The sequence below is a fragment of the Corythoichthys intestinalis genome, chromosome 11, assembly GCF_030265065.1.
Source record: "Corythoichthys intestinalis isolate RoL2023-P3 chromosome 11, ASM3026506v1, whole genome shotgun sequence".
NCBI lineage: Eukaryota > Metazoa > Chordata > Actinopteri > Syngnathiformes > Syngnathidae > Corythoichthys > Corythoichthys intestinalis.
The window spans coordinates 12,006,129-12,026,331 of record NC_080405.1 but is presented as its reverse complement, the minus strand read 5'-3'; the positions used below and the strand labels follow the sequence as shown (position 1 = coordinate 12,026,331).

At 42.7% G+C, this 20,203-nt stretch overlaps 25 non-coding genes across 25 annotated transcripts; all 25 read left to right on the top strand.

Annotated features, from left to right (window-relative positions):
• The first annotated feature begins 855 nt into the window (after positions 1–855).
• Positions 856–928, top strand: trnak-uuu (transfer RNA lysine (anticodon UUU)). Its single transcript has one exon. It is a non-coding gene; the product is annotated as a tRNA-Lys (tRNA).
• A 915-nt stretch (positions 929–1,843) lies between these two features.
• Positions 1,844–1,916, top strand: trnak-uuu (transfer RNA lysine (anticodon UUU)). The gene has a single exon. It is a non-coding gene; the product is annotated as a tRNA-Lys (tRNA).
• A 731-nt stretch (positions 1,917–2,647) lies between these two features.
• Positions 2,648–2,720, top strand: trnak-uuu (transfer RNA lysine (anticodon UUU)). The gene has a single exon. It is a non-coding gene; the product is annotated as a tRNA-Lys (tRNA).
• Positions 2,721–3,871: 1,151 nt separating this feature from the next.
• trnak-uuu (transfer RNA lysine (anticodon UUU)) lies at positions 3,872–3,944 on the top strand. Its single transcript has one exon. It is a non-coding gene; the product is annotated as a tRNA-Lys (tRNA).
• Positions 3,945–4,541: 597 nt separating this feature from the next.
• trnak-uuu (transfer RNA lysine (anticodon UUU)) lies at positions 4,542–4,614 on the top strand. Its single transcript has one exon. It is a non-coding gene; the product is annotated as a tRNA-Lys (tRNA).
• Positions 4,615–5,210: 596 nt separating this feature from the next.
• Positions 5,211–5,284, top strand: trnak-uuu (transfer RNA lysine (anticodon UUU)). The gene has a single exon. It is a non-coding gene; the product is annotated as a tRNA-Lys (tRNA).
• Positions 5,285–5,591: 307 nt separating this feature from the next.
• Positions 5,592–5,664, top strand: trnak-uuu (transfer RNA lysine (anticodon UUU)). The gene has a single exon. It is a non-coding gene; the product is annotated as a tRNA-Lys (tRNA).
• Positions 5,665–6,261: 597 nt separating this feature from the next.
• On the top strand, positions 6,262–6,334 carry trnak-uuu (transfer RNA lysine (anticodon UUU)). Its single transcript has one exon. It is a non-coding gene; the product is annotated as a tRNA-Lys (tRNA).
• A 508-nt stretch (positions 6,335–6,842) lies between these two features.
• trnak-uuu (transfer RNA lysine (anticodon UUU)) lies at positions 6,843–6,915 on the top strand. The gene has a single exon. It is a non-coding gene; the product is annotated as a tRNA-Lys (tRNA).
• A 307-nt stretch (positions 6,916–7,222) lies between these two features.
• trnak-uuu (transfer RNA lysine (anticodon UUU)) lies at positions 7,223–7,295 on the top strand. The gene has a single exon. It is a non-coding gene; the product is annotated as a tRNA-Lys (tRNA).
• Positions 7,296–8,539: 1,244 nt separating this feature from the next.
• trnak-uuu (transfer RNA lysine (anticodon UUU)) lies at positions 8,540–8,612 on the top strand. Its single transcript has one exon. It is a non-coding gene; the product is annotated as a tRNA-Lys (tRNA).
• Positions 8,613–8,886: 274 nt separating this feature from the next.
• On the top strand, positions 8,887–8,959 carry trnak-uuu (transfer RNA lysine (anticodon UUU)). Its single transcript has one exon. It is a non-coding gene; the product is annotated as a tRNA-Lys (tRNA).
• A 1,332-nt stretch (positions 8,960–10,291) lies between these two features.
• On the top strand, positions 10,292–10,364 carry trnak-uuu (transfer RNA lysine (anticodon UUU)). The gene has a single exon. It is a non-coding gene; the product is annotated as a tRNA-Lys (tRNA).
• A 1,244-nt stretch (positions 10,365–11,608) lies between these two features.
• trnak-uuu (transfer RNA lysine (anticodon UUU)) lies at positions 11,609–11,681 on the top strand. Its single transcript has one exon. It is a non-coding gene; the product is annotated as a tRNA-Lys (tRNA).
• Positions 11,682–12,054: 373 nt separating this feature from the next.
• Positions 12,055–12,127, top strand: trnak-uuu (transfer RNA lysine (anticodon UUU)). Its single transcript has one exon. It is a non-coding gene; the product is annotated as a tRNA-Lys (tRNA).
• Positions 12,128–12,633: 506 nt separating this feature from the next.
• On the top strand, positions 12,634–12,706 carry trnak-uuu (transfer RNA lysine (anticodon UUU)). Its single transcript has one exon. It is a non-coding gene; the product is annotated as a tRNA-Lys (tRNA).
• Positions 12,707–13,715: 1,009 nt separating this feature from the next.
• Positions 13,716–13,788, top strand: trnak-uuu (transfer RNA lysine (anticodon UUU)). The gene has a single exon. It is a non-coding gene; the product is annotated as a tRNA-Lys (tRNA).
• A 373-nt stretch (positions 13,789–14,161) lies between these two features.
• On the top strand, positions 14,162–14,234 carry trnak-uuu (transfer RNA lysine (anticodon UUU)). Its single transcript has one exon. It is a non-coding gene; the product is annotated as a tRNA-Lys (tRNA).
• Positions 14,235–14,742: 508 nt separating this feature from the next.
• Positions 14,743–14,815, top strand: trnak-uuu (transfer RNA lysine (anticodon UUU)). Its single transcript has one exon. It is a non-coding gene; the product is annotated as a tRNA-Lys (tRNA).
• Positions 14,816–15,188: 373 nt separating this feature from the next.
• trnak-uuu (transfer RNA lysine (anticodon UUU)) lies at positions 15,189–15,261 on the top strand. The gene has a single exon. It is a non-coding gene; the product is annotated as a tRNA-Lys (tRNA).
• A 373-nt stretch (positions 15,262–15,634) lies between these two features.
• On the top strand, positions 15,635–15,707 carry trnak-uuu (transfer RNA lysine (anticodon UUU)). The gene has a single exon. It is a non-coding gene; the product is annotated as a tRNA-Lys (tRNA).
• A 506-nt stretch (positions 15,708–16,213) lies between these two features.
• trnak-uuu (transfer RNA lysine (anticodon UUU)) lies at positions 16,214–16,286 on the top strand. Its single transcript has one exon. It is a non-coding gene; the product is annotated as a tRNA-Lys (tRNA).
• A 785-nt stretch (positions 16,287–17,071) lies between these two features.
• trnak-uuu (transfer RNA lysine (anticodon UUU)) lies at positions 17,072–17,144 on the top strand. Its single transcript has one exon. It is a non-coding gene; the product is annotated as a tRNA-Lys (tRNA).
• Positions 17,145–18,153: 1,009 nt separating this feature from the next.
• trnak-uuu (transfer RNA lysine (anticodon UUU)) lies at positions 18,154–18,226 on the top strand. The gene has a single exon. It is a non-coding gene; the product is annotated as a tRNA-Lys (tRNA).
• A 373-nt stretch (positions 18,227–18,599) lies between these two features.
• Positions 18,600–18,672, top strand: trnak-uuu (transfer RNA lysine (anticodon UUU)). Its single transcript has one exon. It is a non-coding gene; the product is annotated as a tRNA-Lys (tRNA).
• Positions 18,673–20,203: the final 1,531 nt, after the last annotated feature.

The following is a 20,203-nucleotide window of genomic DNA, read 5'->3' as shown; positions in this document are numbered from 1 at the left end:
ACTGTTTGTGCTGGATCTGTTGGAACAAAAACCAGGACCCACTGCGGCCCTTTGTGGAGTCGGTTTGAGACCGCTGCCCTATGGGCAACAATGTTAAACTTTGGGGTTTGGATGGGGCGGGAAAAACACAGGCTTATACATGAATCAGGGCCTGGGTAGCTCAGTTGGTAGAGCATTAGACTTTTAATATGAAAGACCACAGTTCAAGTCCCTGCTCAGGTGTGGTAAGCTCTTTACCTCCAAATATTTGAAATCATGTGTTAAGCTCTTTACCTCCAAATATTTGAAATCATGCTACACAGAACTTTGAAATCTTGACATTTGGTCAATGCATCCCTGCTCAAGTGTGTTCAGACCTGTCCCTCTCATTGATCCCTTGAAATGTGACTTCATTTCTTTCTGAAATCTGAGGGTTGTTTAAAGCAAATGACAACAATTAACAGCAGAAATTGCTGGTCAGGGTTCAAGTACCTGCTCAGGCGTGTTCAGCTCTTTACATGCGAATATTTGAAATCTTGCCCCACAGAAGTTGGAAATCTTGACATTTGGTCAATGCATCCCTGCTCAGGTGTGTTCAGACCTGTCCCTCTCATTGAACCTTTGAAATCTGACTTCATTGATCTTTGAGATCTTTGGGTTGTTTAAACCAAATGACAACAATTAAGAGCAGAAGTTCCTGGCCACCTCAATTTGTAGAGTAATCTTATTTTTAAGTTGAGGGTCCAGCATTCAAGTTCCTCCTATAACGTGTTCGCATCTTCTGCTCGTTTTGTGCAAAAGTGACATTTGGGCAACAATGTTATACATAAGGGTTTTGATGAGGCAGGAAAAAGACAGGATTAAATTTCTACCAGGGCCTGGGTATCTCAGTCGGTAGAGCATCAGACTTTTAATCTGAGGGCCCAGGGTTCAAGTCCCTGCTCAGGTGTGTTCTGACCTGTCCCTCTCATTGATCCCTTGAAATCTGACTTCATTTGTTTCAAATCTCAAGGTTGTTTAAAACAAATGACAACAATTAACAGCAGAAATTGCTGGTCAGGATTCAAGTGCATGTTCAGCTCTTTGCATGCAAACTTCTGAAGCCTTGCTTCATGGAACTTTGAAATCTTGACATTTGGTCAATGCATCCCTGCTCAGGTGTGTTCAGACCTGTCCCTCTCATTGAACCCTTGAAATCTGACTTTGTTTCTGAAATCTTAGGGTTGCTGAAACCATATGACAAAAATTAAGAGCAGAAATTCCTGGTCAGGTTTCAAGCCCCTAATCAGGCGTGTTCAGCTCTTTCCATGTGACTATTTGAAATCTTGCCCCACACAACTTGGTCAATGCATCCCTGCTCAGGTGTGTTCAGACCAGTCCCCCTCGTTGAACCTTTGAAATCTAACTTCATTTGTTTCTGAAATTTTAGGGTTGCTTAATCCAAATGACAACAATTAAGAACAGAAATTCCTGGTCAGGGTTCAAGTCCCTGCTCAGGCGTGTTCAGCTCTTTACATGTGAATATTTGAAATCTTGCCCCACAGAAGTTTGAAATCTTGACATTTGGTCAATGCATCCTTGCTCAGGTGTGTTCAGACCAGTCCCCCTCATTGAACCTTTGAAATCTGACTTCATTGATCTTTGGGTTGTTTAAACCAAATGACAACAATTAAGAGCAGAAGTTCCTGGCCACCTGAATTTGTACAGTAATCTTATTTTTAAGTTGAGGGTCCAGCATTCAAGTTCCTCCTATAACGTGTTCGCATCTCCTGCTCGTTTAGTGCAAAAGTGACATTTGGGCAACAATGTTAAACTTTAGTGTTTGGATGGGGCGGGAAAACGACAGGATTAAACTTGAATCAGGGCCTGGGTAGCTCATTCGGTAGAGCATCAGACTTTTAATTTGAGGGCCCAGGGTTCAAATCCCTGCTTAGGTGTGTTGAGCTCTTTATATGCGAACATCTGAAACCTTGCACCACAGAACTTTGAAATCTTGACATTTGGTCAACGCATCCCTGCTCAGGTGTGTTCAGACCGGTCCCTCTCATTGAACCTTTGAAATCCGACTTCATTGATCTTTGAGATCTTTGGGTTGTTTAAACCAAATGGCAACAATTAAGAGCAGAAGTTCCTGGCCTCCTCAATTTGTGGAGTAATCTTATTTTTAAGTTGAGGGTCCAGCATTCAAGTTCCTCCTATAAAGTGTTCGCATCTCCTGCTCGTTTTGTGCAAAAGTGGCATTTGGGCAACAATGTTAAACTTTAGGGTTTGGATGGGGCGGGAAAAAGACAGGATTATACTTCAAACAGGGCCTGGGTACCTCAGTCGTTAGAGCATCAGCCTTTTAATCTGAGGGAACACGGTTCAAGTCCCTCCTCAGGTGTGTTCAGACCTGTCACTCTCATTGATCCCTTGAAATCTGACTTCACTTTGTTTCTAAAATCTGAGAGTTGTTTAAACCAAATGACAACAATTAAGAGCAGAAGCTCCTGGCCACCTCAATTTGTAGAGTAATCTTATTTTTAAATTGAGGGTCCAGCATTCAAGTTCCTCCTATGACGTGTTCGCATCTCCTGCTCGTTTAGTGTAAAAGTGACATTTGGGCAACAATGTTATACATTCGGGTTTTGATGGGGCGGGAAAAAGACAGGATTATACTTCAGACAGGGCCTGGGTAGCTCAGTCGGTAGAGCATCAGACTTTTAATCTGAGGGCCCAGGGTTCAAGTCCCTGCTCAGGTGTGTTCAGACCTGTCCCTCTCATTGATCCCTTGAAATCTGACTTCATTTGTTTCTGAAATCTGAGGGTTGTTTAAGCCAAATGACAATAACGAACAGCAGAATTTGCTGGTCAGGTTTCAAAGTCACTGCTCAGGCGTGTTCAGCTCTTTATATGCGAACGTCTGAAGCCTTGCCCAACAGAACTTTGAAATCTTGACATTTGGTCAATGCATCCCTGCTCAGGTGTGTTCAGACCTGTCCCCCTCATTGAACCTTTGAAATCTGACTTCATTGATCTCTGAGATCTTTGGGTTGTTTAAACCAAATGACAACAATGAACAGCAGAAATTGCTGGTCAGTGTTCAAGTCCTTGTTCAGCTCTTTACATGCAAACATCTGAAATCTTGCCCCACAGAACTTTGAAATCTTGACATTTGGTCAATGCATCCCTGCTCAGGTGTGTTCAGAGCTGTCCCTCTCATTGAACCCTTGAAATCTGACTTCTTTTGTTCTGAAATCTTAGGGTTGCTGAAACCAAATGACAACAATTAACAGCAGAAATTGCTGGTCAGGGTTCAAGTCCTTGTTCAGCTCTTTACATGCAAACATCTGAAATCTTGCCCCACAGAACTTTGAAATCTTGACATTTGGTCAATGCATCCCTGCTCAGGTGTGTTCAGACCTGTCCCTCTCATTGAACCCTTGAAATCTGACTTCATTTGTTTCTGAAACCTGAGGGTTGTTTAAACCAAATGACAACAATGAACAGCAGAAATTGCTGGTCAGTGTTCAAGTCCTTGTTCAGCTCTTTACATGCAAACATCTGAAATCTTGCCCCACAGAAGTTTGAAATCTTGACATTTGGTCAATGCATCCCTGCTCAGGTGTGTTCAGACCAGTCCCCCTCATTGAACCTTTGAAATCTGACTTCATTGATCTTTGAGATCTTTGGGTTGTTTAAACCAAATGACAACAATTAAGAGCAGAAGTTCCTGGCCACCTCAATTTGTAGAGTAATCTTATTTTTAAGTTGAGGGTCCAGCATTCAAGTTCCTCCTATAACGTGTTCGCATCTCCTGCTCGTTTAGTGCAAAAGTGACTTTTTGGGCAACAATGTTAAACTTTAGGGTTTGGATGGGTCGGGAAAAAGACTGGATTATACTTCAGACAGGGCCTGGGTAGCTCAGTCGGTAGAGCATCAGACTTTTAATCTGAGGGCCCAGGGTTGAAGTCCCTGCTCAGGCGTGTTCAGCTCTTTACATGCAAACATCTGAAACCTTGATCCACAGAACTTTAAAATCTTGACATTTGGTCAATGCATCCCTGCTCAGGTGTGTTCAGACCAGTCCCCCTTGTAGAACATTTGAAATCTGACTTCATTTCTTTCTGAAATCTTAGGGTTGCTTAAACCAAATGAAGACAATTAAGAGCAGAAATTCCTGGTCAGGGTTCAAGTCCCTGCTCAGGCGTGTTCAGCTCTTTATATGCGAACATCTGAAGCCTTGCCCAACAGAACTTTGAAATCTTGACATTTGGTCAATGCATCCCTGCTCAGGTGTGTTCAGACCTGTCCCCCTCATTGAACCCTTGAAATCTTACTTCATTTGTCTCTGAAATCTTAGGGTTGTTTAAACCAAATGACAACAATTAACAGCAGAAATTGCTGGCCACCTCAATTTGTAGAGTAATCATATTTTTAAGTTGAGGGTCCAGCATTCAAGTTCCTCCTATAAAGTGTTCGCATCTCCTGCTCGTTTAGTGCAAAAGTGACATTTGGGCAACAATGTTAAACTTTAGGGTTTGGATGGGGCGGGAAAAAGACAGGATTATACTTCAGACAGGGCCTGTGTAGCTCAGTCGGTAGAGCATCAGACTTTTAATCTGAGGGCCCAGGGTTCAAGTCCCTGCTCAGGCGTGTTCAGCTCTTTACATGCAAACATCTGAAACCTTGCTCCACAGAACTTTAAAATCTTGACATTTGGTCAATGCATCCCTGCTCAGGTGTGTTCAGACCAGTCCCCCTTGTAGAACATTTGAAATCTGACTTCATTTGTTTCTGAAATCTTTGGGTTGCTTAAACCAAATGACAACAATTAAGAGCAGAATTTCCTGGTCAGGCTTCAAGTCCCTGCTCAGGCGTGTTCAGCTCTTTATAAGCGAACATCTGAAGCCTTGCCCAACAGAACTTTGAAATCTTGACATTTGGTCAATGAATCCCTGCTCAGGTGTGTTCAGACCTGTCCCCCTCATTGAACCCTTGAAATCTGACTTCATTTTTCTCTGAAATCTTTGGGTTGTTTAAACCAAATGACATCAATTAAGAGCAGAAGTTCCTGGCCACCTCAATTTGTAGAATAATCTTATTTTTAAATTGAGGGTCCAGCATTCAATTTCCCCCTATAACGTGTTCGCATCTCCTGCTCGTTTAGTGCAAAAGTGACATTTGGGCAACAATGTGATACATAAGGGTTTTGATGAGGCGGGAAAAAGACAGGATTAAATTTTTACCAGGCCCTGGGTAGCTCAGTCGGTAGAGCATCAGACTTTTAATCTGAGGGCCCAGGGTTCAAGTCCCTGTTCAGGCGTGTTCAGCATCACTGCTCAGGTGTTTTCAGACCTGTCCCTCTCATTGAACCCTTGAAATCTGACTTCATTTGTCTCTGAAATCTTAGGGTTGTTTAAACCAAATGACAACAATTAACAGCAGAAATTGCTGGCCACCTCAATTTGTAGAGTAATCTTATTTTTAAGTTGAGGGTCCAGCATTCAAGTTCCTCCTATAAAGTGTTCGAATCTCCTGCTCGTTTAGTGCAAAAGTGACATTTGGGCAACAATGTTAAACTTTAGGGTTTGGATGGGGCGGGAAAACGACAGGATTATACTTCAGACAGGGTCTGGGTAGCTCAGTCGGTAGAGCATCAGACTTTTAATCTGAAGGCCCAGGGTTCAAGTCCCTGCTCAGGCGTGTTCAGCTCTTTACATGCAAACATCTGAAACCTTGATCCACAGAACTTTAAAATCTTGACATTTGGTCAATGCATCCCTGCTCAGGTGTGTTCAGACCAGTCCCCCTTGTAGAACATTTGAAATCTGACTTCATTTCTTTCTGAAATCTGAGGGTTGCTTAAACCAAATGACAACAATTAAGAGCAGAAATTCCTGGTCAGGGTTCAAGTCCCTACTCAGGCGTGTTCAGCTCTTTATATGCGAACATCTGAAGCCTTGCCCAACAGAACTTTGAAATCTTGACATTTGGTCAATGCATCCCTGCTCAGGTGTGTTCAGACCTGTCCCCCTCATTGAACCCTTGAAATCTTACTTCATTTGTCTCTGAAATCTTAGGGTTGTTTAAACCAAATGACAACAATTAACAGCAGAAATTGCTGGCCACCTCAATTTGTAGAGTAATCATATTTTTAAGTTGAGGGTCCAGCATTCAAGTTCCTCCTATAAAGTGTTCGCATCTCCTGCTCGTTTAGTGCAAAAGTGACATTTGGGCAACAATGTTAAACTCCAGGGTTTGGATGGGGCGGGAAAAAGACAGGATTATACTTCACACAGGGCCTGGTTAGCTCAGTCGGTAGAGCATCAGACTTTTAATCTGAGGGCCCAGGGTTCAAGTCCCTGCTCAGGTGTGTTCAGACCTGTCCTTCTCATTGATCCCTTGAAATCTGACTTCATTTGTTTCTGAAATCTGAGGGTTGTTTAAGCCAAATGACAACAACGAACAGCAGAAATTCCTGGTCAGGGTTCAAGTCCCTGCTCAGGCGTGTTCAGCTCTTTATATGCGAACATCTGAAGCCTTGCCCAACAGAACTTTGAAATCTTGACATTTGGTCAATGCATCCCTGCTCAGGTGTGTTCAGACCAGTCCCCCTCATTGAACCTTTGAAATCTGACTTCATTGATCTTTGAGATCTTTGGGTTGTTTAAATCAAATGACATCAATTAAGAGCAGAAGTTTCTGGCCACCGCATTTTGTAGAGTAATCTTATTTTTAAGTTGAGGGTCCAGCATTCAAGTTCCTCCTATAACGTGTTCGCATCTCTTGCTCGTTTAGTGCAAAAGTGACATTTTGGCAACAATGTTATACATAAGGGTTTTGATGAGGCAGGAAAAAGACAGGATTAAACATCTACCACGGCCTGGGTAGCTCAGTCGGTAGAGCATCAGACTTTTAATCTGAGGGCCCAGGGTTCAAGTCCCTGTTCAGGCGTGTTCAGCATCACTGCTCAAGTGTTTTCAGACCTGTCCCTCTCATTGAACCCTTGAAATCTGACTTCATTTGTCTCTGAAATCTGAGGGTTGTTTAAACCAAATGACAACAATTAACAGCAGAAATTGCTGGCCACCTCAATTTGTAGAGTAATCTTATTTTTAAGTTGAGGGTCCAGCATTCAAGTTCCTCCTATAACGTGTTCGCATCTCCTGCTCGTTTAGTGCAAAAGTGACATTTGGGCAACAATGTTATACATAACGGTTTTGATAGGGCAGGAAAAAGACAGGATTACATTTCTACCAGGGCCTGGGTAGCTCAGTCGGTAGAGCATCAGACTTTTAATCTGAGGGCCCAGGGTTCAACTCCCTGCTCAGGCGTGTTCAGCTCTTTACATGCAAACATTTGAAACCTTGCTCCACAGAACTTTAAAATCTTGACTTTTGGTCAATGCATCCCTGCTAAGGTGTGTTCAGACCAGTCCCCCTTGTAGAACATTTGAAATCTGACTTCATTTGTTTCTGAAATCTTCGGGTTGCTTAAACCAAATGACAACAATTAAGAGCAGAAATTCCTGGTCAGGGTTCAAGTCCCTGCTCAGGCGTGTTCAGCTCTTTATATGCAAACATCTGAAGCCTTGCCCAACAGAACTTTGAAATCTTGACATTTGGTCAATGCATCCCTGCTTAGGTGTGTTCAGACCTGTCCCTCTCATTGAACCCTTGAAATCTGACTTCAATTGTTTCTGAAATCTGAGGGTTGTTTAAACTAAATGACAACAATTAACAGCAGAAATTGCTGGTCAGGGTTCAAGTCCTTGTTCAGCTCTTTACATGCAAACATCTGAAATCTTGCCCCACAGAACTTTGAAATCTTGACATTTGGTCAACGCATCCCTGCTCATGTGTTATCAGACCAGTCCCCCTCATTGAACCCTTGAAATCTGACTTCACTTTGTTTCTGAAATCTTAGGGTTGCTGAAACCAAATGACAACATTTAAGAGCAGAAATTCATGGTCAGGTTTCAAGTCCCTAATCAGGCGTGTTCAGCTCTTTCCATGTGAATATTTGAAATCTTGCCCCACAGAACTTGGTCAATGCATCCCTGCTCAGGTGTGTTCAGACCAGTCCCCCTCGTTGAACCTTTGAAATCTGACTTCATTTGTTTCTGAAATTTTAGGGTTGCTTAAACCAAATGACAACAATTAAGAGCAGAAATTCCTGGTCAGGGTTCAAGTCCCTGCTCAGGCGTGTTCAGCTCTTTCCATGTGAATATTTGAAATCTTGCCCAACAGAACTTTGAAATCTTGACATTTGGTCAATGCATCCCTGCTCAGGTGTGTTCAGACCTGTCCCTCTCATTGAACCCTTGAAATCTTACTTCATTTGTCTCTGAAATCTTAGGGTTGTTTAAACCAAATGACAACAATTAACAGCAGAAATTGCTGGCCACCTCAATTTGTAGAGTAATCTTATTTTTAAGTTGAGGGTCCAGCATTCAAGTTCCTCCTATAAAGTGTTCGCATCTCCTGCTCGTTTAGTGCAAAAGTGACTTTTGGGCAACAATGTTAAACTTTAGGGTTTGGATGAGGCGGGAAAAAGACAGGATTATACTTCAGACAGGGCCTGGGTAGCTCAGTCGGTAGAGCATCAGACTTTTAATCTGAGGGCCCAGGGTTCAAGTCCCTCCTCAGGTGTGTTCAGACCAGTCCCCCTCATTGAACCTTTGAAATCTGACTTCATTGATCTTTGGGTTGTTTAAACCAAATGACATCAATTAAGAGCAGAAGTTCCTGGCCACCTCAATTTGTAGAGTAATCTTATTTTTAAATTGAGTGTCCAGCTTCAAGTTCCTCCTATAACGTGATCGCATCTCCTGCTCGTTTAGTGCAAAAGTGACATTTGGGCAACAATGTTATACATAACGGTTTTGATAGGGCAGGAAAAAGACAGGATTACATTTCTACCAGGGCCTGGGTAGCTCAGTCGGTAGAGCATCAGACTTTTAATCTGAGGGCCCAGGGTTCAACTCCCTGCTCAGGCGTGTTCAGCTCTTTACATGCAAACATCTGAAACCTTGCTCCACAGAACTTTTAATCTGAGGGCCCAGGGTTCAACTCCCTGCTCAGGCGTGTTCAGCTCTTTACATGCAAACATCTGAAACCTTGCTCCACAGAACTTTAAAATCTTGACATTTGGTCAATACATCCCTGCTCAGGTGTGTTCAGACCAGTCCCCCTTGTAGAACATTTGAAATCTGACTTCATTTGTTTCTGAAATCTTCGGGTTGCTTAAACCAAATGACAACAATTAAGAGGAGAAATTCCTGGTCAGGGTTCAAGTCCCTGCTCAGGCGTTCTCAGCTCTTTATATGCAAACATCTGAAGCCTTGCCCAACAGAACTTTGAAATCTTGACATTTGGTCAATGCATCCCTGCTCAGGTGTGTTCAGACCTGTCCCTCTCATTGAACCCTTGAAATATGACTTCATTTGTTTCTGAAATCTGGGGGTTGTTTAAACTAAATGACAACAATTAACAGCAGAAATTGCTCGTCAGGGTTCAAGTCCTTGTTCAGCTCTTTACATGCAAACATCTGAAATCTTGCCCCACAGAACTTTGAAATCTTGACATTTGGTCAACGCATCCCTGCTCAGGTGTGTTCAGACCAGTCCCCCTCATTGAACCCTTGAAATCTGACTTCACTTTGTTTCTGAAATCTTAGAGTTGCTGAAACCAAATGACAACATTTAAGAGCAGAAATTCATGGTCAGGTTTCAAGTCCCTAATCAGGCGTGTTCAGCTCTTTCCATGTGAATATTTGAAATCTTGCCCCACAGAACTTGGTCAATGCATCCCTGCTCAAATGTGTTCAGACCAGTCCCCCTCGTTGAACCTTTGAAATCTGACTTCATTTCTTTCTGAAATTTTAGGGTTGCTTAAACCAAATGACAACAATTAAGAGCAGAAATTCCTGGTCAGGGTTAAAGTCCCTGCTCAGGCGTGTTCAGCTCTTTCCATGTGAATATTTGAAATCTTGCCCAACAGAACTTTGAAATCTTGACATTTGGTCAATGCATCCCTGCTCAGGTGTGTTCAGACCTGTCCCTCTCATTGAACCCTTGAAATCTGACTTCATTTGTCTCAGAAATCTTAGGGTTGTTTAAACCAAATGACAACAATTAACAGCAGAAATTGCTGGCCACCTCAATTTGTAGAGTAATCTTATTTTTAAGTTGAGGGTCCAGCATTCAAGTTCCTCCTATAAAGTGTTCGCATCTCCTGCTCGTTTCGTGCAAAAGTGACATTTGGGCAACAATGTTAAACTTTAGGGTTTGGATGGGGCGGGAAAACGATAGGATTAAGTCTCTACCAGGGCCTGGGTAGCTCAGTCGGTAGAGCATCAGACTTTTAATCTGAGGGCCCAGGGTTCAACTCCCTGCTCAGGCGTGTTCAGCTCTTTACATGCAAACATCTGAAACCTTGCTCCACAGAACTTTAATATCTTGACATTTGTTCAATGCATCCCTGCTCAGCTGTGTTCAGACCAGTCCCCCTTGTAGAACATTTGAAATCTGACTTCATTTGTTCCTGAAATCTTCGGGTTGCTTAAACCAAATGACAACAATTAAGAGCAGAAATTCCTGGTCAGGGTTCAAGTCCCTGCTCAGGCGTGTTCAGCTCTTTATATGCAAACATCTGAAGCCTTGCCCAACAGAACTTTGAAATCTTGACATTTGGTCAATGCATCCCTGCTCAGGTGTGTTCAGACCTGTCCCTCTCATTGAACCCTTGAAATCTGACTTCATTTGTTTCTGAAATCCGAGGGTTGTTTAAACTAAATGACAACAATTAACAGCAGAAATTGCTGGTCAGGGTTCAAGTCATTGTTCAGCTCTTTACATGCAAACATCTGAAATCTTGCCGCACAGAACTTTGAAATCTTGACATTTGGTCAACGCATCCCTGCTCAGGTGTGTTCAGACCAGTCCCCCTCATTGAACCCTTGAAATCTGACTTCACTTTGTTTCTGAAATCTTAGGGTTGCTGAAACCAAATGACAACATTTAAGAGCAGAAATTCATGGTCAGGTTTCAAGTCCCTAATCAGGCGTGTTCAGCTCTTTCCATGTGAATATTTGAAATCTTGCCCCACAGAACTTGGTCAATGCATCCCTGCTCAGGTGTGTTCAGAGAAGTCCCCCTCGTTGAACCTTTGAAATCTGACTTCATTTGTTTCTGAAATTTTAGGGTTGCTTAAACCAAATGACAACAATTAAGAGCAGAAATTCCTGGTCATGGTTCAAGTCCCTGCTCAGGCGTGTTCAGCTCTTTCCATGTGAATATTTGAAATCTTGCCCAACAGAACTCTGAAATCTTGACATTTGGTCAATGCATCCCTGCTCAGGTGTGTTCAGACCTGTCCCTCTCATTGAACCCTTGAAATCTGACTTCATTTGTCTCTGAAATCTTAGGGTTGTTTAAACCAAATGACAACAATTAACAGCAGAAATTGCTGGCCACCTCAATTTGTAGAGTAATCTTAGTTTTAAGTTGAGGGTCCAGCATTCAAGTTCCTCCTATAAAGTGTTCTCATCTCCTGCTCGTTTAGTGCAAAAGTGACATTTGGGCAACAATGTTAAACTTTAGGGTTTGGATGGGGCGGGAAAACGACAGGATTAATTCTCTACCAGGGCCTGGGTAGCTCAGTCGGTATAGCATCAGACTTTTAATCTGAGGGCCCAGGGTTCAAGTCCCTGCTCAGGCATGCTCAGCTCTTTACATGCAAACATCTGAAACCTTGCTCCACAGAACTTTAAAATCTTGACATTTGGTCAATGCATCCCTGCTCAGGTGTGTTCAGACCAGTCCCCCTTTTAGAACATTTGAAATCTGACTTCATTTGTTTCTGAAATCTTAGGGTTGCTTAAACCAAATTACAACAATTAAGAGCAGAAGTTTCTGGCCACCTCAATTTGAAGAATAATCTTATTTTTAAGTTGAGGGTCCAGCATTCAAGTTCCTCCTATAAATTGTTCGCATCTCCTGCTCGTTTAGTGCAAAAATGACATTTGGGCAACAATGGTAAACTTTAGGGTCTTGATGGGGCAGGAAAAAGACAGGATTAATTCTCTACCAGGGCCTGGGTAACTCAGTCGGTAGAGCATCAGACTTTTAATCTGAGGGCCCAGGGTTCAAGTCCCTGCTCAGGTGTGTTCAGACCTGTCCCTCTCATTGATCCCTTGAAATCTGACTTCATTTGTTTCTGAATTCTGGGGGTTGTTTAAGCCAAATGACAACAACAAACAGCAGAATTTGTTGGTCAGGGTTCAAGTCCCTGCTCAGGCGTGTTCAGCTCTTCACCTGCGAATATTTGAAATCTTGCCCCACAGAAGTTTGAAATCTTGACATTTGGTCAATGCATCCCTGCTCAGGTGTGTTCAGACCAGTCCCCCTCATTGAACCTTTGAAATCTGACTTCATTGTTCTTTGAGATCTTTGGGTTGTTTAAACCAAATGAACACAATTAAGAGCAGAAGTTCCTGGCCACCTCAATTTGTAGAGTAATCTTATTTTTAAGTTGAGGGTCCAGCATTCAAGTTCCTCCTATAACGTGTTCGCATCTCCTTCTCGTTTAGTGCAAGTGACATTTGGGCAACAATGTTATACATAACGGTTTTGATAGGGCAGGAAAAAACCAGGATTAAATTTCTACCAGGGCCTGGGTAGCTCAGTCGGTAGAGCATCAGACTTTTAATCTGAGGGCCTAGGGTTCAAGTCCCTGCTCAGGCATGTTCAGCTCTTTGCATGCGAACATCTGAAGCCTTGCTCCATGGAACTTTGAAATCTTGACATTTGGTCAATGCATCCCTGCTCAGGTGTGTTCAGACCTGTCCCTTGAACCCCTTGAAATCTGACTTCGTTTGTTTCTGAAATCTTAGGGTTGCTGAAACCAAATGACAACAATTAAGAGCAGAAATTCCTGGTCAGGTTTCAAGTCCCTAAACAGGTGTGTTCAGCTCTTTCCATGTGAATATTTGAAATCTTGCCCCACAGAACTTGGTCAATGCATCCCTGCTCAGGTGTGTTCAGACCTGTCCCTCTCATTGAACCCTTGAAATCTGACTTCATTTGTTTCTGAAATTTTAGGGTTGCTTAAACCAAATGACAACAATTAAGAGCAGAAATTCCTGGTCAGGTTTCAAGTCCCTAATCAGGCGTGTTCAGCTCTTTCCATGTGAATATTTGAAATCTTGCTCCACAGAACTTGGTCAATGCATCCCTGCTCAGGTGTGTTCAGACCAGTCCCCCTCGTTGAACCTTTGAAATCTGACTTCATTTGTTTCTGAAATTTTAGGGTTGCTTAAACCAAATGACAACAATTAAGAGCAGAAATTCCTGGTCAGGGTTCAAGTCCCTGCTCAGGCGTGTTCAGCTCTTTCCATGTGAATATTTGAAATCTTGCCCAACAGAACTTTGAAATCTTGACATTTGGTCAATGCATCCCTGCTCAGGTGTGTTCAGACCTGTCCCCCTCATTGAACCTTTGAAATCTGACTTCATTGATCTTTGAGATCTTTGGGTTGTTTAAACCAAATGACAACAATTAACAGCAGAAATTGCTGGCCTCCTCAATTTGTAGAGTAATCTTATTTTTAAGTTGGGGGTCCAGCATTCAAGTTCCTCCTATAAAGTGTTCGCATCTCCTGCTCGTTTAGTGCAAAAGTGACATTTGGGCAACAATGTTAAACTTTAGGGTTTGGATGGGGCGGGAAAACGACAGGATTAATTCTCTACCAGGGCCTGGGTAGCTCAGTCGGTAGAGCATCAGACTTTTAATCTGAGGGCCCAGGGTTCAAGTCCCTGCTCAGGCATGTTCAGCTCTTTGCATGCGAACATCTGAAGCCTTGCTCCATGGAACTTTGAAATCTTGACATTTGGTCAATGCATCCCTGCTCAGGTGTGTTCAGACCAGTCCCCCTTTTAGAATATTTGAAATCTGACTTCATTTGTTTCTGAAATCTTAGGGTTGCTTAAACCAAATGACAACAATTAAGAGCAGAAGTTTCTGGCCACCTCAATTTGTAGAGTAATCTTATTTTTAAGTTGAGGGTCCAGCATTCAAGTTCCTCCTATAAAGTGTTCGCATGTCCTGCTCGTTTAGTGCAAAAGTGACTTTTGGGCAACAATTTTAAACTTTAGGGTTTGGATGGGGCGGGAAAAAGACAGGATTATACTTCAGACAGGGCCTGGGTATCTCAGTCGGTAGAGCATCAGACTTTTAATCTGAGGGCCCAGGGTTCATGTCCCTCCTCAGGTGTGTTCAGACCTGTCCTTCTCATTGATCTCTTGAAATCTGACTTCATTTGTTTCTGAAATCTGAGGGTTGTTTAAGCCAAATGACATCAACGAAAAGCAGAATTTGCTGGTCAGGGTTCAAGTCCCTGCTCAGGCGTGTTCAGCTCTTTACCTGCGAATATTTGAAATCTTGCCCCACAGAAGTTTGAAATCTTGACATTTGGTCAATGCATCCCTGCTCAGGTGTGTTCAGACCAGTCCCCCTCATTGAACCTTTGAAATCTGACTTCATTGATCTTTGAGATCTTTGGGTTGTTTAAACCAAATGACAACAATTAAGAGCAGAAGTTCCTGGCCACCTCAATTTGTAGAGTAATCTTATTTTTAAATTGAGGGTCCAGCATTCAAGTTCCTCCTATAAAGTGTTCGCATCTCCTGCTCGTTTAGTGCAAAAGTGACATTTGGGCAACAATGTTATACATAACTGTTTTGATAGGGCAGGAAAAAGACAGGATTACATTTCTACCAGGGCCTGGGTAGCTCAGTCGGTAGAGCATCAGACTTTTAATCTGAGGGCCCAGGGTTCAACTCCCTGCTCGGGCGTGTTCAGCTCTTTACATGCACACATCTGAAACCTTGCTCCACAGAATTTTAAAATCTTGACATTTGGTCAAAGCCTCCCTGCTCAGGTGTGTTCAGACCAGTCCCCCTCGTTGAACCTTTGAAATCTGACTTCATTTGTTTCTGAAATTTTAGGGTTGCTTAAACCAAATGACAACAATTAACAGCAGAAATTGCTGGCCACCTCAATTTGTAGAGTAATCTTAGTTTTAAGTTGAGGGTCCAGCATTCAAGTTCCTCCTATAAAGTGTTCGCATCTCCTGCTCGTTTAGTGCAAAAGTGAAATTTGGGCAATAATGTTAAACTTTAGGGTTTGGATGGGGCGGGAAAAAGACAGGATTATACTTCAGACAGTGCCTGGGTAGCTCAGTCGGTAGAGCATCAGACTTTTAATCTGAGGGCCCAGGGTTCAAGTCCCTGCTCAGGCATGCTCAGCTCTTTACATGCAAACATCTGAAACCTTGCTCCACAGAACTTTAAAATCTTGACATTTGGTTAATGCATCCCTGCTCAGGTGTGTTCAGACCAGTCCCCCTTTTAGAACATTTGAAATCTGACTTCATTTGTTTCTGAAATCTTAGGGTTGCTTAAACCAAATGACAACAATTAAGAGCAGAAGTTTCTGGCCACCTCAATTTGTAGAGTAATCTTATTTTTAAGTTGAGGGTCCAGCATTCAAGTTCCTCCTATAAATTGTTCGCATCTCCTGCTCGTTTAGTGCAAAAATGACATTTGGGCAACAATGGTAAACTTTAGGGTTTTGATGCGGCAGGAAAAAGACAGGATTAATTCTCTACCAGGGCCTGGGTAACTCAGTCGGTAGAGCATCAGACTTTTAATCTGAGGGCCCAGGGTTCAAGTCCCTGCTCAGGTGTGTTCAGACCTGTCCCTCTCATTGATCCCTTGAAATCTGACTTCATTTGTTTCTGAATTCTGGGGGCTGTTTAAGCCAAATGACAACAACAAACAGCAGAATTTGTTGGTCAGGGTTCAAGTCCCTGCTCAGGCGTGTTCAGCTCTTCACCTGCGAATATTTGAAATCTTGCCCCACAGAAGTTTGAAATCTTGACATTTGGTCAATGCATCCCTGCTCAGGTGTGTTCAGACCAGTCCCCCTCATTGAACCTTTGAAATCTGACTTCATTGTTCTTTGAGATCTTTGGGTTGTTTAAACCAAATGAACACAATTAAGAGCAGAAGTTCCTGGCCACCTCAATTTGTAGAGTAATCTTATTTTTAAGTTGAGGGTCCAGCATTCAAGTTCCTCCTATAACGTGTTCGCATCTCCTTCTCGTTTAGTGCAAGTGACATTTGGGCAACAATGTTATACATAACGGTTTTGATAGGGCAGGAAAAAACCAGGATTAAATTTCTACCAGGGCCTGGGTAGCTCAGTCGGTAGAGCATCAGACTTTTAATCTGAGGGCCCAGGGTTCAAGTCCCTGCTCAGGCATGTTCAGCTCTTTGCATGCGAACATCTGAAGCCTTGCTCCATGAAACTTTGAAATCTTGACATTTGGTCAATGCATCCCTGCTCAGGTGTGTTCAGACCTGTCCCTTGAACCCCTTGAAATCTGACTTCGTTTGTTTCTGAAATCTTAGGGTTGCTGAAACCAAATGACAACAATTAAGAGCAGAAATTCCTGGTCAGGTTTCAAGTCCCTAAACAGGTGTGTTCAGCTCTTTCCATGTGAATATTTGAAATCTTGCCCCACAGAACTTGGTCAATGCATCCCTGCTCAGGTGTGTTCAGACCTGTCCCTCTCATTGAACCCTTGAAATCTGACTTCATTTGTTTCTGAAATTTTAGGGTTGCTTAAACCAAATGACAACAATTAAGAGCAGAAATTCCTGGTCAGGTTTCAAGTCCCTAATCAGGCGTGTTCAGCTCTTTCCATGTGAATATTTGAAATCTTGCTCCACAGAACTTGGTCAATGCATCCCTGCTCAGGTGTGTTCAGACCTGTCCCCCTCATTGAACCTTTGAAATCTGACTTCATTGATCTTTGAGATCTTTGGGTTGTTTAAACCAAATGACAACAATTAACAGCAGAAATTGCTGGCCTCCTCAATTTGTAGAGTAATCTTATTTTTAAGTTGGGGGTCCAGCATTCAAGTTCCTCCTATAAAGTGTTCGCATCTCCTGCTCGTTTAGTGCAAAAGTGACATTTGGGCAACAATGTTAAACTTTAGGGTTTGGATGGGGCGGGAAAACGACAGGATTAATTCTCTACCAGGGCCTGGGTAGCTCAGTCGGTAGAGCATCAGACTTTTAATCTGAGGGCCCAGGGTTCAAGTCCCTGCTCAGGCATGTTCAGCTCTTTGCATGCGAACATCTGAAGCCTTGCTCCATGGAACTTTGAAATCTTGACATTTGGTCAATGCCTCCCTGCTCAGGTGTGTTCAGACCTGTCCCTTGAACCCCTTGAAATCTGACTTCGTTTGTTTCTGAAATCTTAGGGTTGCTGAAACCAAATGACAACAATTAAGAGCAGAAATTCCTGGTCAGGTTTCAAGTCCCTAAACAGGTGTGTTCAGCTCTTTCCATGTGAATATTTGAAATCTTGCCCCACAGAACTTGGTCAATGCATCCCTGCTCAGGTGTGTTCGGACCTGTCCCTCTCATTGAACCCTTGAAATCTGACTTCATTTGTTTCTGAAATTTTAGGGTTGCTTAAACCAAATGACAACAATTAAGAGCAGAAATTCCTGGTCAGGTTTCAAGTCCCTAATCAGGTGTGTTCAGCTCTTTCCATGTGAATATTTGAAATCTTGCCCCACAGAACTTGGTCAATGCATCCCTGCTCAGGTGTGTTCAGACCAGTCCCCCTCGTTGAACCTTTGAAATCTGACTTCATTTGTTTCTGAAATTTTAGGGTTGCTTAAACCAAATGACAACAATTAAGAGCAGAAATTCCTGGTCAGGGTTCAAGTCCCTGCTCAGGCGTGTTCAGCTCTTTCCATGTGAATATTTGAAATCTTGCCCAACAGAACTTTGAAATCTTGACATTTGGTCAATGCATCCCTGCTCAGGTGTGTTCAGACCTGTCCCCCTCATTGAACCTTTGAAATCTGACTTCATTGATCTTTGAGATCTTTGGGTTGTTTAAACCAAATGACAACAATTAACAGCAGAAATTGCTGGCCACCTCAATTTGTAGAGTAATCTTATTTTTAAGTTGAGGGTCCAGCATTCAAGTTCCTCCTATAAAGTGTTCGCATCTCCTGCTCGTTTAGTGCAAAAGTGACATTTGGGCAACAATGTTCAACTTTAGGGTTTGGATGGGGCGGGAAAACGACAGGATTAATTCTCTACCGTGGCCTGGGTAGCTCAGTCGGTAGAGCATCAGACTTTTAATCTGAGGGCCCAGGGTTCAAGTCCCTGCTCAGGCATGTTCAGCTCTTTACATGCGAACATCTGAAACCTTGCTCCACAGAACTTTAAAATCTTGACATTTGGTCAATGCATCCCTGCTCAGGTGTGTTCAGACCAGTCCCCCTTTTAGAACATTTGAAATCTGACTTCATTTGTTTCTGAAATCTTAGGGTTGCTTAAACCAAATGACAACAATTAAGAGCAGAAGTTTCTGGCCACCTCAATTTGTAGAGTAATCTTATTTTTAAGTTGAGGGTCCAGCATTCAAGTTCCTCCTATAAAGTGTTCGCATGTCCTGCTCGTTTAGTGCAAAAGTGACTTTTGGGCAACAATTTTAAACTTTAGGGTTTGGATGGGGCGGGAAAAAGACAGGATTATACTTCAGACAGGGCCTGGGTATCTCAGTCGGTAGAGCATCAGACTTTTAATCTGAGGGCCCAGGGTTCATGTCCCTCCTCAGGTGTGTTCAGACCTGTCCTTCTCATTGATCTCTTGAAATCTGACTTCATTTGTTTCTGAAATCTGAGGGTTGTTTAAGCCAAATGACATCAACGAAAAGCAGAATTTGCTGGTCAGGGTTCAAGTCCCTGCTCAGGCGTGTTCAGCTCTTTACCTGCGAATATTTGAAATCTTGCCCCACAGAAGTTTGAAATCTTGACATTTGGTCAATGCATCCCTGCTCAGGTGTGTTCAGACCAGTCCCCCTCATTGAACCTTTGAAATCTGACTTCATTGATCTTTGAGATCTTTGGGTTGTTTAAACCAAATGACCCTAACCCTAACCAAATGACAACAATTAAGAGCAGAAGTTTCTGGCCACCTCAATTTGTAGAGTAATCTTATTTTTAAATTGAGGGTCCAGCATTCAAGTTCCTCCTATAACGTGTTCGCATCTCCTGCTCGTTTAGTGCAAAAGTGACATTTGGGCAACAATGTTATACATAACTGTTTTGATAGGGCAGGAAAAAGACAGGATTACATTTCAGAAGTTTGAAATCTTGACATTTGGTCAATGCATCCCTGCTCAGGTGTGTTCAGACCAGTCCCCCTCATTGAACCTTTGAAATCTGACTTCATTGATCTTTGAGATCTTTGGGTTGTTTAAACCAAATGACAACAATTAAGAGCAGACGTTCCTGGCCACCTCAATTTATAGAGTAATCTTATTTTTAATTTGAGGGTCCAGCATTCAAGTTCCTCCTATAACGTGTTCGCATCTCCTGCTCGTTTAGTGCAAAAGTGACATTTGGGCAACAATGTTATACATAACGGTTTTGATAGGGCAGGAAAAAGACAGGATTAAATTTCTACCAGGTCCTGGTAAGCTCAGTCGGTAGAGCATCAGACTTTTAATCTGAGGGCCCATGGTTCAAGTTCCTGCTCAGGCGTGTTCAGCTCTTTCCATGTGAATATTTGAAATCTTGCCCCACAGAACTTTGAAATCTTTACATTTGGTCAATGCATCCCTGCTCAGGTGTGTTCAGACCTGTCCCTCTCATTGAACCCTTGAAATCTCACTTCAGTTGTCTCTGAAATCTTAGCGTTGTTTAAACCAAATGACAACAATTTACAGCAGAAATTGCTGGCCACCTCAATGTGTAGGCTCATCTTATTTTTAAGTTGAGGTTCCAGCATTCAAAGAGAGGATTATGCTTCAACCAGGTTCTGGGTAGCTCAGTCGTTAGACCATCAGACTTTTAATCTGAGGGCCCAGGGTTCAAGTCCCTCCTCAGCAGTGTTCAACTCCTTACATATGGACATTTGAAGCGTTGCTCCACAGAAATTTGAAATCTTGACGTTTGGGCAATGCATCCCTGCTCATGTGCGTTCAGACCTGTCCCTCTCATTGAACCTGCTACTGGTTTAGTGCAACAGTGACATTTGGGCAACAATGGTCACTTTTGGGGTATGGATGAGACAAAGGGAATTCAGAATTTATCCGCATTTATGGCTGTGGTATCTTAGATGGTACCGCGTCACACTTTTAATCAGAG